This window comes from Alexandromys fortis, unplaced genomic scaffold (assembly GCF_014885135.2).
Source record: "Alexandromys fortis isolate MF-2015 unplaced genomic scaffold, M_Fortis_MF-2015_v1.1 scaffold_232, whole genome shotgun sequence".
NCBI classification, from domain to species: Eukaryota; Metazoa; Chordata; class Mammalia; order Rodentia; family Cricetidae; genus Alexandromys; species Alexandromys fortis.
Window position 1 is genome coordinate 1,484,855 of NW_026068110.1, and position 14,327 is coordinate 1,499,181.

Genomic DNA, 14,327 nt, shown 5'->3' on the forward strand with positions numbered 1-14,327 from the left:
CATCCCCATCTTCCCATCCCCATCTCCTCATCCCCATCTTCCCATCCCCTTCTCCCCATCTCTCCAGACCCATCTTTCCATCCCCATCTCCCTATCTCCCCAGCCCTTGCTCAGTTTCTTTTCTTTTTTTCTTCTTTTACACACACACACACCACCACCACCACACAACACATACACACACATACATATAAATGGAATAGGGCTTGGGGACAGAGTCTCACTCTGTAAGTAGTCATGGTGGCCTGGAATTTACCAAGTAGACCAGGCTATTCTGGAACTCATGGAGACCTGCCTCCCAAGTGCTGGGATTAAAGGCATGCTCTACCATGCTCAGTTGTCCCCACCCCTCAAACTGTGTTAAACCTGGCTTTATTCTGAATGTGTAACATCTTCACAGTGAGGAGACCATTCCAGGCTAGAACTACAAAGCAGAGATTCTAAGCAACCCCATCCTATCACGTATTTCTGTTCCTCCAGGTCCCTTCTTCCAGACTAGAGCTCTGGCCTCTTCAAGTTTCTGCTGACACAGTCAGGCGGCCTACTACCTTGAGATCTGTAGCCATGTCTCTCTCCTGATGCTTGTGGTCCCTTGACATCTGGGCATGCAGAGTCTAGGGCCTCCTCCTGAGGACCTACACAGGTGTGTGACACTAGGCAGCTGGTCTCTCAGCCTTAGCAGGTATCCCTAAACTCCACAGGACAGCTCAGCTCCTGATGCTCGCCCCGGCCTGCTCCGCTAATCCAGCATTCAGAGAGGGCAAGAGTCTGGTCTTAGGCAAGAGGGATATGTGGGGTCTGCTCATGGTGGCTGGAATTCCAGCAGGAAATTGTCCTCTGTCTCCATGTGACCTCCTGAGAAAATGGCACATGGGGGTCATAGATCTCTAGGTCAGTCAGCCAGAGACAAGGTGGACAGTGGCCTGGGCCCCCAAATGGCTGAAGCTAGGGCTCCTCCAACCACTCTGGGAGCAAGAGATCCTTCAGGGAACTGCCCCCTCCCCAGATTTTTGAGTGGGTGGGTCCTCTGTCAGGAGATGAGCTGTGCTGAAGAATTTAGGGGTACCTGCTAAGGCTGAGAGACCAGCTGCCTAGTGTAGGTCCTCAGGAGGAGGCTCTAGACTCTGCATGCCCAGATGTCAAGGGAGCACAGGCATCAGGAGAGAGGCACGGCTGCAGTCACAGGCACAGGAGTTGGGGGCACTTGAGTTAGGCCAGATTTCCCATTACTTTTGGTTCTCTTTCTTTCTTTCTTTCTTTCTTTCTTTCTTTCTTTCTTTCTCTCTCTCTCTCTCTCTCTCTCTCTCTCTCTCTCTCTCTCCTGCCTTCTTTCTTTCTTTCCTTTTCTTTCTCTCTCTCTTCCTTCCTTCCTTTCTCCTTTTCTTCTTCCTTCTCCTTTTTGGTGACAGGTTTATGTGCTGATCTGTACCCAGAGCCCTCCTGATTGCTTTGATCTCAGATGTTTGCTGCCAATCAGCTGCTCTGCTATACAAAATCCTTACATCTTCTTGTGGATTTGCCTCCTTTGCTGTGTGGCCACTTCCCCAGCAGGTCTCCAAGCCTGAAGGGACGCAAAGAGCAACACTGTCTCCTGGCTGGCTTTCCTGAAAGATGCCACCACCAGCCATCTCACCTTTCCACTCTGTGACCTGCTGGCCTCTCTTTCTCTCTCTGCTAAAGCCACAGGAGCCCTGAGCCAGAAGCACCTGGCTTAGCCGTACCCGAATTCCTGTCCCTCAGGAACTGTGTGAAAATAATGAATGCTTAGTGATGGTTTCAGTTCCCAACCTCTGTGGGAACCTGTTATGCAATGACAGAGAGACTGACAAGCCCGGAGAGGCTGCAGTGGAGGCAGAGAGGGAACATAGCCTGTCTAGGGTTGCACAGCGGTTGGCCAGAGTCAACAGACCTGCAGGGCCTCTAGAAAACATTGATTTCCAGGCATGTCCAGCCAGAGCCCCAGGATAGCTATGAAGGCAGCCCAACATATTGTGTTGACCAAAATATCATGTCACTATGTTGAAAATATTAGGTACACTTGTAAGAGCCTAAAAACATCCCCGAGTTCATTAGAAGGGAACAGCATCCCCAAGAGTGTGCTGGGAAGTTGTGAGGAGGAAAAAGGGAGAGGAAAAAGCAGGAAGAGATGGGGGGGGGCTCAACCTCAGCATCCCTGTGAGAGACCTTGGCCTGACTTAAGGAGATCTGGGGATGGCAAGTGCAGATGGAGAGGTACCACTCTAAAGTAGACGTGGACAACAAAGGACAAAGGTGACAATAGGGTCTACCTTTCTTCTTCTGGGATGGTGACTGACAATCAGATGGAGGTCTGACAAGGATAATGAAATGGTCAGGGTATCCCAATCAGGGGTACCCAAGACTGTGAGGGGTGCAGTCAGAACTAGGTGGGAGAGGGCTCTTAAATGCTCAGCACCCTTGATAAATGAGCAGCTGACCCCAGTACAGAAGAAAGCTGAGGGGTATCAGGGTTCTCAGAGGGGCTCCCAGGGGTCCAAGGTGAGGAGCTAAGTTAGAAGAAAGTAAGCCAGGACTAGTCGCTAGAGGGTCGAGTGGGCCTGACTGGGTGTTTCCTGCCCCGGTGGGTATGAAGTTTGCAGCGAATCATGAAAGAATTGAGGCATGAGGTATCTGCTCTAGAGAACAGCAGACAGAGAGGAGGCTCTATTCCTCCACACAGGGGCCTCTTCACAGCTGGGCTTGAGGGCTCTAACATGTGGCAGACTCCCTTTAGGCTCAGCCATCCTGTTTCCAGGGCACATGCCTTTTCCTTCCCCTGGGGTGGCATTTCTTGTCAGTTCTTTCTTTCCTTCCTTTTGTATGTGTATATGCATATCATAGGTACATGTGTGGGAAAGTATACATACATACACATATATATACATAGTGTGTGTGTGTGTGTGTGTGTGTGTACATGAGTGTGGAGACCACAGGACAAATTCCTCTGTCACCCCTTCTTTTCTGAGACACTTGGCCTAGATCTTGTCAAGCAGGCTGGACGGCTGTCTAGCAAGCTCCAGGGATTTGTCTGTCTTCCATTCCTCCAGGATTGGGATTATAAACATAACCACCACACTTGCCTTTTGTTGTTGTTATTGTTTGTTTGTTTGTTTTAACACGAGTTCTGGGGATTGAATTCAGATCATCTGAAGCACTCTGGTGACTTCAGAGCATGCTCTGTGCTGAACCATCTTCCCCACCTCCTACCCCCCCTTCCTTCCTCGTTCTAATTAATTTTTTAGACTACCATACAAAGTAAGGGCTTTCATTATGGCATTTTCAAGCATACATTGTTACTTGACTTTGTCCTCATTAGTGTCACCTATATAACTCCTGCTCATCCTTCGGGTCTCGGGAGATGATGCTTCCTCAAGGAGTCCCTCGGCGTCCACACTAGTGGAACCCGCTATGTCACGGTCCCTGAGGCACATGAGTTGTGTTCAGTCATGATTCTTCCTTTCAGGAAAAGGGTTTAGTGGGGCATGTGAGGGACATTGAAGCTGAAGTGACCTCGAGAACCAAGTTCCAGGTGGGTTTCCGGCACTCACGGCTTGAACTAATTGAACTCTTTTTGCACTAATTGAAGGGGTGGGGCTCTAAAATAGTGTTGCGTTGGTCTGAGAAGATGCTCTTAGGAGTAGGCTGTGACCACTGTATAGACTCCTAACTGGTCAAAGCGGTGAGAGTAAGTCACGTTTGAGTTCTCAGCCCTCAACCTCACTTCCAAGGCTCAGGAAATGCTATAGACAAGGAAGTGGGACGAACCTAAGAGCCCGGGGAAGGGTGGAGAGCCGTGCAGCACTGTCTTCAGGGCCCGATGTCCTTGCTGCACCCTTGGGCTCTCAGCAGCTGTGATCACCCACACAAAGCTGCAGAAGAGTCGGTCATCGCATCCACCCTCCCAACCCCGCTCATCCCTGATGATCCATAGGCTGCTGGGAGGGGGAGGGACATTTTCTTCCGTGGCATAGCCGCTGGCAAGGTGTCCATGCTCCTGTAAATAACTCCTCACCCGTGCTTTGCTGTAGGAAGTCTTACAGCCAGTGGTTACCCGCCCACCAGGGCGTGGCCTCTTATACTATATAAGCCAATATACAGCATGCGTCCACTTCCTTTTTCTGGCTGTGGGATTTGGCTTCTGATCTCCATTCAAGCAGAGAATTCTGATTTGTGAGTCTACCCCTAAATAAGTTACCGTCTATTTCTCAGTTCTGAGCTAGTGTGGGATTTCTTTTAAGCGTCCTTCTTCAATGCTTCTGTAAGCAGTCCCCATGAAACGCATTGCTCTACACCCCCTACACGCACTTAGATCCTCATTTTCTAGAAGGCCCTAAATGACACAAATAAGATCGTACAGTAAATAAATGAAGTTCAGAACATGGCTTCCCTAGGTTTTCTCGGGGGCATTTGAGGAGCCCAGTGGGCACATGGGCACAAGGCTGGTTGCTGTGGGTGACAGCTGGGGAAGCATGACCCCCGCCAGCCTGGTTTTAGCATGGCTTGAGGAAGTAGAGGCAACAGATGGCCATGAGGAGACCCCATCCCACTCTCCTCTTGCCCTCACCCTAGTCAAATATCCTGGGGTGCCAATGTCAACAGCATCTTCCCACAGAGACCAGCTTCAGTGACTGTTAACAGTATATGGATTTATTTTGTTTGAAACGTATGCATATTGGTACCCAGGTGGGGTAGAAGAGGGTGCTGGAGCCTCTGCAGCTGGAGTTGTAAGTAGTCATGAACTAATGTGAGAACTGGGATCCAAACTCGGATCCTCTCTGAGAGCAGCAAGCACTCTTAACTGCGAGCCATCTCTTCAGTCCTCCTGGGTGGTCTCGGAATGGTGACTGAAGGATGGACAAGATAGATGGTGTTGGACAGGGATTTCATGGACGTGATTATGGGCTTTGCCATCTCTGAGTCCCTGTCTCTGCTTCCATAGACCTGACCTAGGGCAGATGTTGCGGACTGAATGAATCAGGGGGTGGATTTGTGAATCGGTTACTGTGAGAGACCAGCCACATCCACAGACTGGCATTGCCAGCCCCCCAAGAAGGCAGCCACTGTGCTGCTCCACACAGGACCTCACCGAGCTAATAGAGAAGCCTGTGCCTTGTATCACGGTGTGGGAGGAATCAAGATGATCAGATGGCAAGCTTTGGTCTCTTAAAATAAGGATTGGCCACTTTGTTTACCAGAGGGAGGCCTGTTTGTAAGTGTGTGAGCCAGAGGTGTTATCCATGGAGCCTACATGTGGCTCTCCTAAGGCACAAAATCCTCAAAGTGCAGCCTGACAGCAGGCGATGACTTCCTGTGTGTCCTGTTATAGGAAACATTCTTCAGTTCCACAAGTCGTAACAGGAGGCCAGAAAGCAGCCAACAGTGTGGGCTTCATGGTGCCCATGGGGCAATAGCCCACCCCGAGAGGATGGGGTGCGGTCAGAGTGCACAGGGGACATAGCCCACCCCGAGAGGACAAGGTACGGTCAGAGTGCACAGGGGACACAGCCCACCTCGAGAGGACAGGGTGCAGTCAGTCAGAGTGCACAGGGGACATAGCCCACCCCGAGAGGACGGGGTAGAGTCAGAGTGCACAGGGCTTTGAACTTGTTTTGTACCTCCAGGTCAGCTCCAACTGTGGATTTTAGCCACTAGGGTGTCAACTGGTTTCCCAAGAGGCACAGCCAGGCCCAAACCTGGTTTCTGTGCTTCTGAGCCTGCTGTGTCCTCTGGACTATAGACTTGGATATGGGTGACAGGGCAGAGGGTATGGGGGGCATTAATGTCCATGGTCAGACAAGATACGGAAGTGGACAAAGCAGCAGGCATCAGGGAGGAGAGGCAGAGGGGCCTGGCCACCTTGAGACCGTGAAGAGTTCACACCGGAGGGAAGTGAGTGGCCATCAGGGAAAGGAGTGTGGAGTCAGGTAGAGTGGGGACACCGGCCTGGAGAAAGGTCTTGGCATCTGTGTCCAGCTTCAAACTGCCCTTAACTCCAAATTCAGGGGTCTGATGCCCTCTTCTGGCCACTGCAGGCATCTGCATTCACAAGCACATACCACACAAGATACACACATAATTTTAAATAATAATAGTGAAACTAAAATCTTTAAAAAAATAAGAGAATGAGGACACAAAAGCAGACATGAACTGCAGGAGGTGAAGTGAGGGGGTAAGTGCTGCACTCAGGGGTGGGTGAGAGACGGTGGTGAGTCTCCCTCAGGTAAGCAGGTGGGATCCTGTGGGCCCAGAACTAGAAGAGAAACAATTTTGAAAAGAAAAAAAGTAAAAAACTTAGTCTACCTAATCCTTTCATTATTTGTTTATTTTTTAGATAGAGTCTCACATCACCCAGAGTGTCTTTGAACTTGCTATTTGACCAAGGTTGACTTTGAACCTCTGATCTTTCTCGCTCCATTGGCTGGGGATGGGCTTCATGCAGGCTACAAAGGACTCCGAGTAACTGGGCTACACCCTGAGTGTCATCTGATCCTTTAAAAGATGCAGCAATCCAGTGAATCTGGTTACAGCACAGAGTTCAGAAATAGATGTTTGTGTACATGCATGATCAGTCTACGTTCAGCCAGAATACAAAGAGAATCTGTCAAAATGACATTCCTTTTGTGATGGCTGATCTTGGTTGTTAATTTGACCCACCTAGGAAGAGGTAGCCTTGCTTGAAGAACTGCCTCCATCAGATTGGTGTGTGGCTATGTCTGTGGAGGCCTTTTCTTCATTGCTAACTGATGTAGGCCCACGTGAGTGGTACCATTCCTAGGCAGGTGGCCTGGGGTCTACCAGGAAGGTAGCTTAATGTGAGCCTGGGAGGAAGCAGCGTTCCTGTGGTTTCTGCTTCAGGCTCCTGACTTGGCTTCCTTGATGGCAGATCGCGAACTAAAAGTGGAAGATGAGATAAGAGCTCTCACCCAAGTCGTTTATCACAGCAACAGAAAGGAAATTGGAACACTTTCCAACAGCTGCAACAACTGGTCATGCACACGCAAAAATTGTGTGTGTGCGTGTGCACACATGCATCAGGGTGCACTTATGTGTGGAGGCTAGAGATCAGCATTGAGTGTCTTTCTCAGTTCCCCTCCACCTTATTTTCTGAGTTAGTGTTTCTCAGTTAGATGGCTGCTCAGTGAACTCCAAGAACCCACCTGTTTTGTTCCCCCAGCACTAGGGGTTCAGATGTTTATGCCACGCCCAGCTTTTACAGGGGTGCTGGAGATCTGAATTCAAGTCCTCATGTTTGTGCAGCGAGCACTTTACCGGCCAAGTCTCCTCTTTCCTTCAACAAAACAAAACAATAAGCAAACATATCCACAAACACTATTTTTATTTCTTTAAAGTTTTTAAATTGTATTTATTTGCATGTGTATGTGAGTGTGCAGAGGAGCACACAGCAGAGGAAAAGCTGTGGGAGTTGGTTCTCTCCTTCCACCATGGGGATCCCAGCAGTCAAGGGCAGATCATCAGGCGTGGCAGCAAGAGCCTTTGTCCACTGAGTCATTTCACCATATCTCCGTACTTTTTGAAACAGTGATTCTCACTGAACCTGGAGTTCTCTGGCTAGAATACCCATCCTTTCCTGAAGCTGGGTTTGCAGGCATGTTACTACACAGGTTTTCTTTTGTCAGGGAGGGTTCTGAAGAACAGAGCCTGGATACTCCTGCTTGTAGGGCAAACACTTTACTGACTGAGTCAACTCCCTAAACGCGGGAATGTGTAACAGCAGCCTTGCTTATAAAGCAACCAGAATTGGACACAATCCAGATGTTTTTCCAAAGGAGATCATGAATGTGCCCATACTGTGACATGCTGTCCAGCAACAAAAAGAAGAGACTGTGGACTTATAAGATGGCTCAGTGGGTAAAGGTACTTGCTGCACAAGCCAGATGACCTGAGTTCAACCCCCAGAACCTACATAAAGGTGAAAGGTGGGAGGAGAGAATGGGTTCCCGAAAGTTGTTCCCTGCCCACTGCACACATGCTGTGGCATGCATGCACCTGTGTGTGCTGTGGGATGGGCTCTCTGTACACTGTGAATATGTGTTGCTCTCATTAGCTGATAAATAAAGTGGCTTTGGTATAAAACCAGGTGGGAAACCCAAACAGAGGTACAGGAGAAGGGCAGAATCTGGGAGACAACAGCCTGCCACTGAGGAAGCAAGACATGTAAAAATAAGGCAACAAGCCACGAACCATGTGGCAAAGCATAGATGAGAAAAATGTGTTAATTTAAATGTAAGAGCTAGCTAATAATAAGTCTGAGCCATTGACTAAGCATTTATAAGTAACGTTAAGCCTCTGGGTGGTTATTCAGGAACTGCCAGGCAGGAAGAGAAACCTGAAACCTTGGATTACATAATGGTGGCCAATGTCTGGCCTGGAGCTACGTAAGATCCAAGAAAGCTTAAAAACGGTTCTGAATGCACAGAAATAGAACCACACTGGGCTTTTAGTCTCACAGTCTCATGCCAGTAACAGCACATGGATGCATCTCACAACTGCTGCCTAAAGATGGAGTCGGCTGCCAGCTGCCATGAGCTAAGCTACAAGGTAGGGTTCCGCAGTCTCACACAGGCCTCTGTACAGAGAGGCTAATCAGCCATGCACTGTGTGGTGGATCTAGTTTTTGCTCATAAAGACAAAAAAGGCTAAAAGATACACAGAAGAGAGGTCCAGATAGAAGAACTTCTACACCGATTCCAAAGTGTTTTACAATGCGTGGAGGCTTAAGAAAGAAATAAAAAGGATATAGACAGTTATAGAAAGGAATAAATAGTTTAAAATGACACAATAAAGTCTTTAAAGAGAGAAATAAAGCCAGGCGGTGGTGGCGCACGCCTTTAATCCCAGCACTCGGAGGCAGAGGCAGGCGGATCTCTGGGAGTTTGAGGCCAGCCTGGTCTACAAGAGCTAGTTCCGGGATGGGCACCAAAGCTACAGAGAAACCCTGTCTCGAAAAAAAAAAGAGAGAGAGAGAGAAATAAAATAATAAAAAAGAATAAGTCACATAGAGATAAGAAATACACAGGGAATCTGGATCCTGTATGTTATTGTGTTAATTTTAAGTTTTTTGATAGCTGATGGGCAGGATACAGGAGACATGGGACTGAGAGAGAGACTGATAAAATACACCAACCTAAATATTTTTACAATGCCTTAGTTTTAAAACAAAAATCAAAAATATATATTTGTAAAATGGAACTTAAGAGAGGCATTGCTTTGGAGAAGTAGTTTTGCTTTTGTTTCCACAGGAAACAAGAGGCTATGGATTTATTCCAGGTTAAGATGGACCAGATTTGATCAAGGGAAACCTCCTGAACCTTGACAGGTGATATCCATCAACAAAGGTTATAGTTGATCTTTCCAGAACTTGGTCATGATCTCAGATTTTTTCAGGGACCCTAAAGATACTTCGTCAACAGACAGCAGGAAGAAGTTTGGAGAAAACAATGTCCACATTCCCAAGAATTGGGGGGTATGAATAGTCTTTGACTATTTGGTGGGTTGTGAATGTTTGTTATATTTAGGGGACTATAGGAATATAGGATAAAAATTCAACTATTAATCTTATCTATTTTGCATTGGCATGGATTTTGGTATAGTGATACAAATTTAATGTTAATATTGTTACATTGCTTATGTTTCTATTCTTGTTTTAATGATTTTTGTATATTAATACAAATTTAACATTATTTTTGTTACAACAGATTGTATATATGTTTCTGCTCTTGTTTAAGGTATTTATTATACTTATGTAGTTCATTTAAAATATAAGGCAAAGTTCTAATTTTGAAAGCTATTATTATAAATGATTTAAGATACTAAAAAACTTAGGTTAGTAATTAGTCATCTCTACCAATCATATTTGTAGATATGTTGGGTATGCTTTCAATATCATATAGAAATATATTTTAAATAGATAGTCTTCAAATACTTTAAAGACCTACAGAGTATGGCATTTAAAATGTTTTGTTAATCTAAGGTTTTTCATGACAATGACATACATCTGCTCCAGGCAGCACAAATTATTTATAAAAGGATGATGGGTATTGAAGAAACTCCTTATGAAGTTTGCTTTCAATGTGTCAAGGCTAGCCATTTGGGAAAGAAACTGCTCTTGCCTGGACTGCTTGACAGTATGCTGTATACACTGGACAAACAGGACCCACAGGAAAATGACTTCTAAACTTTGCTAAAATAAGGTGGGATAGTCCTTTAGATTCCTGCTTCACAGAAGAAACTGCCAGACATTCTTCAGAACACAGAGAAAAGTGACTGATAGGTCAAAGCAGCTATATTTATCAACCAATGAGACATAATCACAACATACAGAAAGACCAGCATTTCCCACTTTATGTCTAATCAAACAGGAAGGCTTTTACTTTAACACAGTAAAATTTCATATAACAAAACAATTATCAAGTAAAAATTACAGTTGTAATATCTAGTCTAATTGTATTTGGCAAAATTAAAGAAAATACTCTATCATCTATCCTATCTTTGTGAGTCTAAAGTTTTGTATCTAATTTATATCTTATCATAACTAAGGAAAACTATAATTAGCCTTTTTTGATTAGACAGAAAGGGTGAAATGCTGTGGGATGGTCTTTCTGTACACTGTGAATATGTGTTGCTCTCATTGGTTGGTAAATAAAGTGGCTTTGGCTTATGGCAAGGCAGGATAAAGCCAGGCAGGAAGTTCAAGCAGAGATATAGGAGAAGAAAGGTGGAGTCTCAGGGATGCCAGCCGTGAAGAAAGTAAGACATGTAAAAAATAAAGTAACAAGCCACAAAACATGTGTCAAAGCATAGATGAGAAATATGGATTAATTTAAATGTAAGAGCTAGCTAATAATAAGCCAGAGCCATTGGCCAACCATGTATAGGTAATATTAAGCCTCTGAGTGGTTATTTGGGAACTGGAGGGCAGGAGAGAAACCTCCAATTACATGCACACATACACACATGCACACACACACACACACACACCACATACACAATAATATCTACAAAAATAAAACCACTAGGACAAAAAGCCACCAAGTGGCAGGATTGTTGGGGGGAGTGGGCAATGGTTAATATTAATTGTAAGCTTGACAGAGTCTAGAATCCCCTAGCAAATGGCCCTGCTGGGCATATCTGAGGGGGGAGTTAATTGTTGGGAAGACCTTCCCACTGTGGCTATTCCCTGACTTGTGTTCTGGACTGAATCAATGTGAGAGGAAACTGAGCGAGATTGTGCATTTATTTCTGCCATTGCTGCTTCCAGATGAGGGATGCAATGTGATCAACTGCATCCAGTGCCCACGGCCTCGGCTTACCCACCGTGGATGGTACTGCCATCAACTGTGAGCTAAAGCAGAGCCTTTCTCCCTTAAGGTGCTCCTGTCAGGAGCTTTGCCATAGCACCAGGAAGAGGAGCTAAGGCAGCTGGACACCTGTAAAACCTGTAAGACTAGACACCACAAAGGGGAATTTTATACGAACTGTAAGACATCACCAGCTGAGAGGAAGCAGAAGAGCAACTGTAGAATTTGGCTGGTGACAACCTTATTATAAGTGCACAGTGACATAATCTCACGGAAGGAGGTAGAGACACAGAGCTGAACTGGGCAACTCTGGAAGACAGTGTCTTGTTCGGTTGCCTTGCAGCTAAGTTGATCAGTACTAGACACAAAGATTATCTTGGGCTCAGTAGATCTGTTTAGCATTCAGGCACAGCTTAACTTTCTCTGAATACGAGTGTTAAACAAATAAATATGTTGTAGATAATTAATTACAGCCAGGTTTCCCCAGAATAGGAGCTCAAATAACAGAAGATAAAATGCTAGAATGGTCATGGTGATATTGCACTGGGGTTTCAGTATGAGTATCAGTGCGAGCGCAAGCGCGCGCACACACACACACTACACACAGACATACACACATAATACACACACTCACACACATACACACACATAATACACACACATACACACACAATACACACACAATACATACAATCACACATATACACACAATACACACACTCACACACATACATACACACACACTACACCCACTCACACACACACACAAACATAATTAACCCAGACACATGTATACATGGATCATAACACATACCCACTCCTGGTTGTTCTCACTGTGAGGCCCTAGAAGCAGTGGCACTCGAATGGCTTCTGTGCCATTAAAAAAAAGAACCAGTATTTCACAGAGAAGTGAGTCCACAGTTATGGCAGGGAAATTAGAACACTGAAAACAAGCAAGGTCCCTATCAAAGGAGCACAGTGGGGCTGGGGAGATGGTTCAGTGGGTAAAATATATTTCCTTCCTTCCTTCCTTCCTTCCTTCCTTCCTTCCTTCCTTCCTTCCTTCCTTCCTTCCTTCCTTTCTCTCTCCCTCCCTCCCTTCCTTCCCTTGTGCAGCCCAGGCTGGCCTTGAACTCACAATGTAGCTGAGGATGACCATAATTTCTGATCCTCCTGTTTCTGTCTCCAAAATGCTTGGATTGCAGTCTTGCAACACCACAGCTGGTTTAGTCACGCTGAGGATCAGACCGGGAACCTTGTGAATGCAGGCTCACAATGGAGCTGCGTTCCTGGACTTTGGCCACCATTATGGTAAGGCTCATACACTGGTGCCTCAGCACTCCCTCTCAGTACGGTGAGATGAACAAGGACATTTATCCCATCCCAACCCTGGAGAGCTATCCCTCCTCTTTCCTTCACACTGTAGTGGGGTCCGCTGAGGTCTGTTGGACAATCAGGACTCAGGACTCTTCTCAGTGCCAGTGAGAACCACGCCGGAGCCAGAATCCCCACCTTTCTCAGCAGCAATGTGGAACTCTCCTACGTGGCAACCACTGGAGACTGAATGGGAGTCCCCAGGCTTCTATTTGCATCTAGAGGGGACAAGGTAGTGCCTCACCCCATGTCCTTGACAAACTGAATAGACGTGACCAAAACTGCACCTGGCAATTACAAACACACAAGTTTGAAACGAAAAGCATCAGGCATCAGGGGAAAAAAAACTTCATTAAGAAACAAAGAAAAAAGTTAAAGGAACATTAAGAACTGAAAAGAAAAAGAAGTGAAAGAAAAAACTCTCAATTGGATGAGTTCAACAGCAGAGTGGAGACGATGGAGAAAGGGCCCCCTGAACCCGAAGATAGAACCTCCCTGAGTAATGGAGGAAGAAATAGACTAAACAGCAACAAAACCAAAACCATTAACAACCAAACCCAAACAACGTCAACAACAATCAAACCCAAACTCAAACCCAAACCAAAAACATCATCGGTGACAACCAAGCCAGAACAGCAGCTGTAGGCTAACCCTCAGGCCCTGTGTGTCTGTAAAAGCTCTAACTTCCCGGCCACTGGAGTTCCAGGAAAGAGGAGGAGGTGGAGTTGAAAACAAGCAAGCAGGGGGCTGGGCGATGACTCTGACAGAAGATGAGAACTAGGGTTTGGCTCTCCAGAAATCCACGTATTTGCTGGGTAAGCATGGGAGTCGACTTGTAATTCCAGCCCTGGAAGGTGGAGATGGCTCCCCAGAGCTAGCCGGGAGCCATCTCTAGTTGATAACCACGGTCAATGAAAACTGGGTTTCCTCCAACGGAGTCTCACCAGGGAGCAAAGTATTCTTAAGGGCAGGCTACACACCCTGAAGTAGAGGCCAAACAGAAAGTGAACTCAGTGGCATCTTTGGAGGTTCCTTGTCTCAAAATGTCATGTCAGAGCCTTTTCCTTTCTCCCCACTTCTTATAAATTTATCTTGCTTTTATTTAACTTTATTTGTATATTTTTTTCTTCTCTCTCTTTTTAAACCTTACAGGCCATTTGCATACTTATGATAGCTTCCAATTTAGTGGTTTTATGGGATTCATGAGTGTGGGAACAAGAGGGTCTCTGTTTCCTGTGCCTTCTCTGGGGATCTTTTCCTTCTGTTTGTTTTCTCCAATTCTAACTTTCTGTTCTGTTTTATCTCATCATATTTTATTATTATCCCTTAGAAGCCTGTTTGTTTTTTAATGAGAGACAGAAAGGGGTGAATCTGAATGGGATTTGAGGAACTGGGGGAGCAGGGGGGAGGGAAAATTTTCAATAAAAGGTGTGTGTGTGTGTGTGTGTGTGTGTGTGTGCAACAAATCAGGAAGAATGAGAATGTATGATTCCTGACACTGACATCAGCCTCGGGCCTTTACATGTACTGATACACACGTGGACCCCCATACATATGAAAACAACACACATGCACGTGTGCGTGTACACACAAACACACGCAAAATGGAAAAAAAGAAGA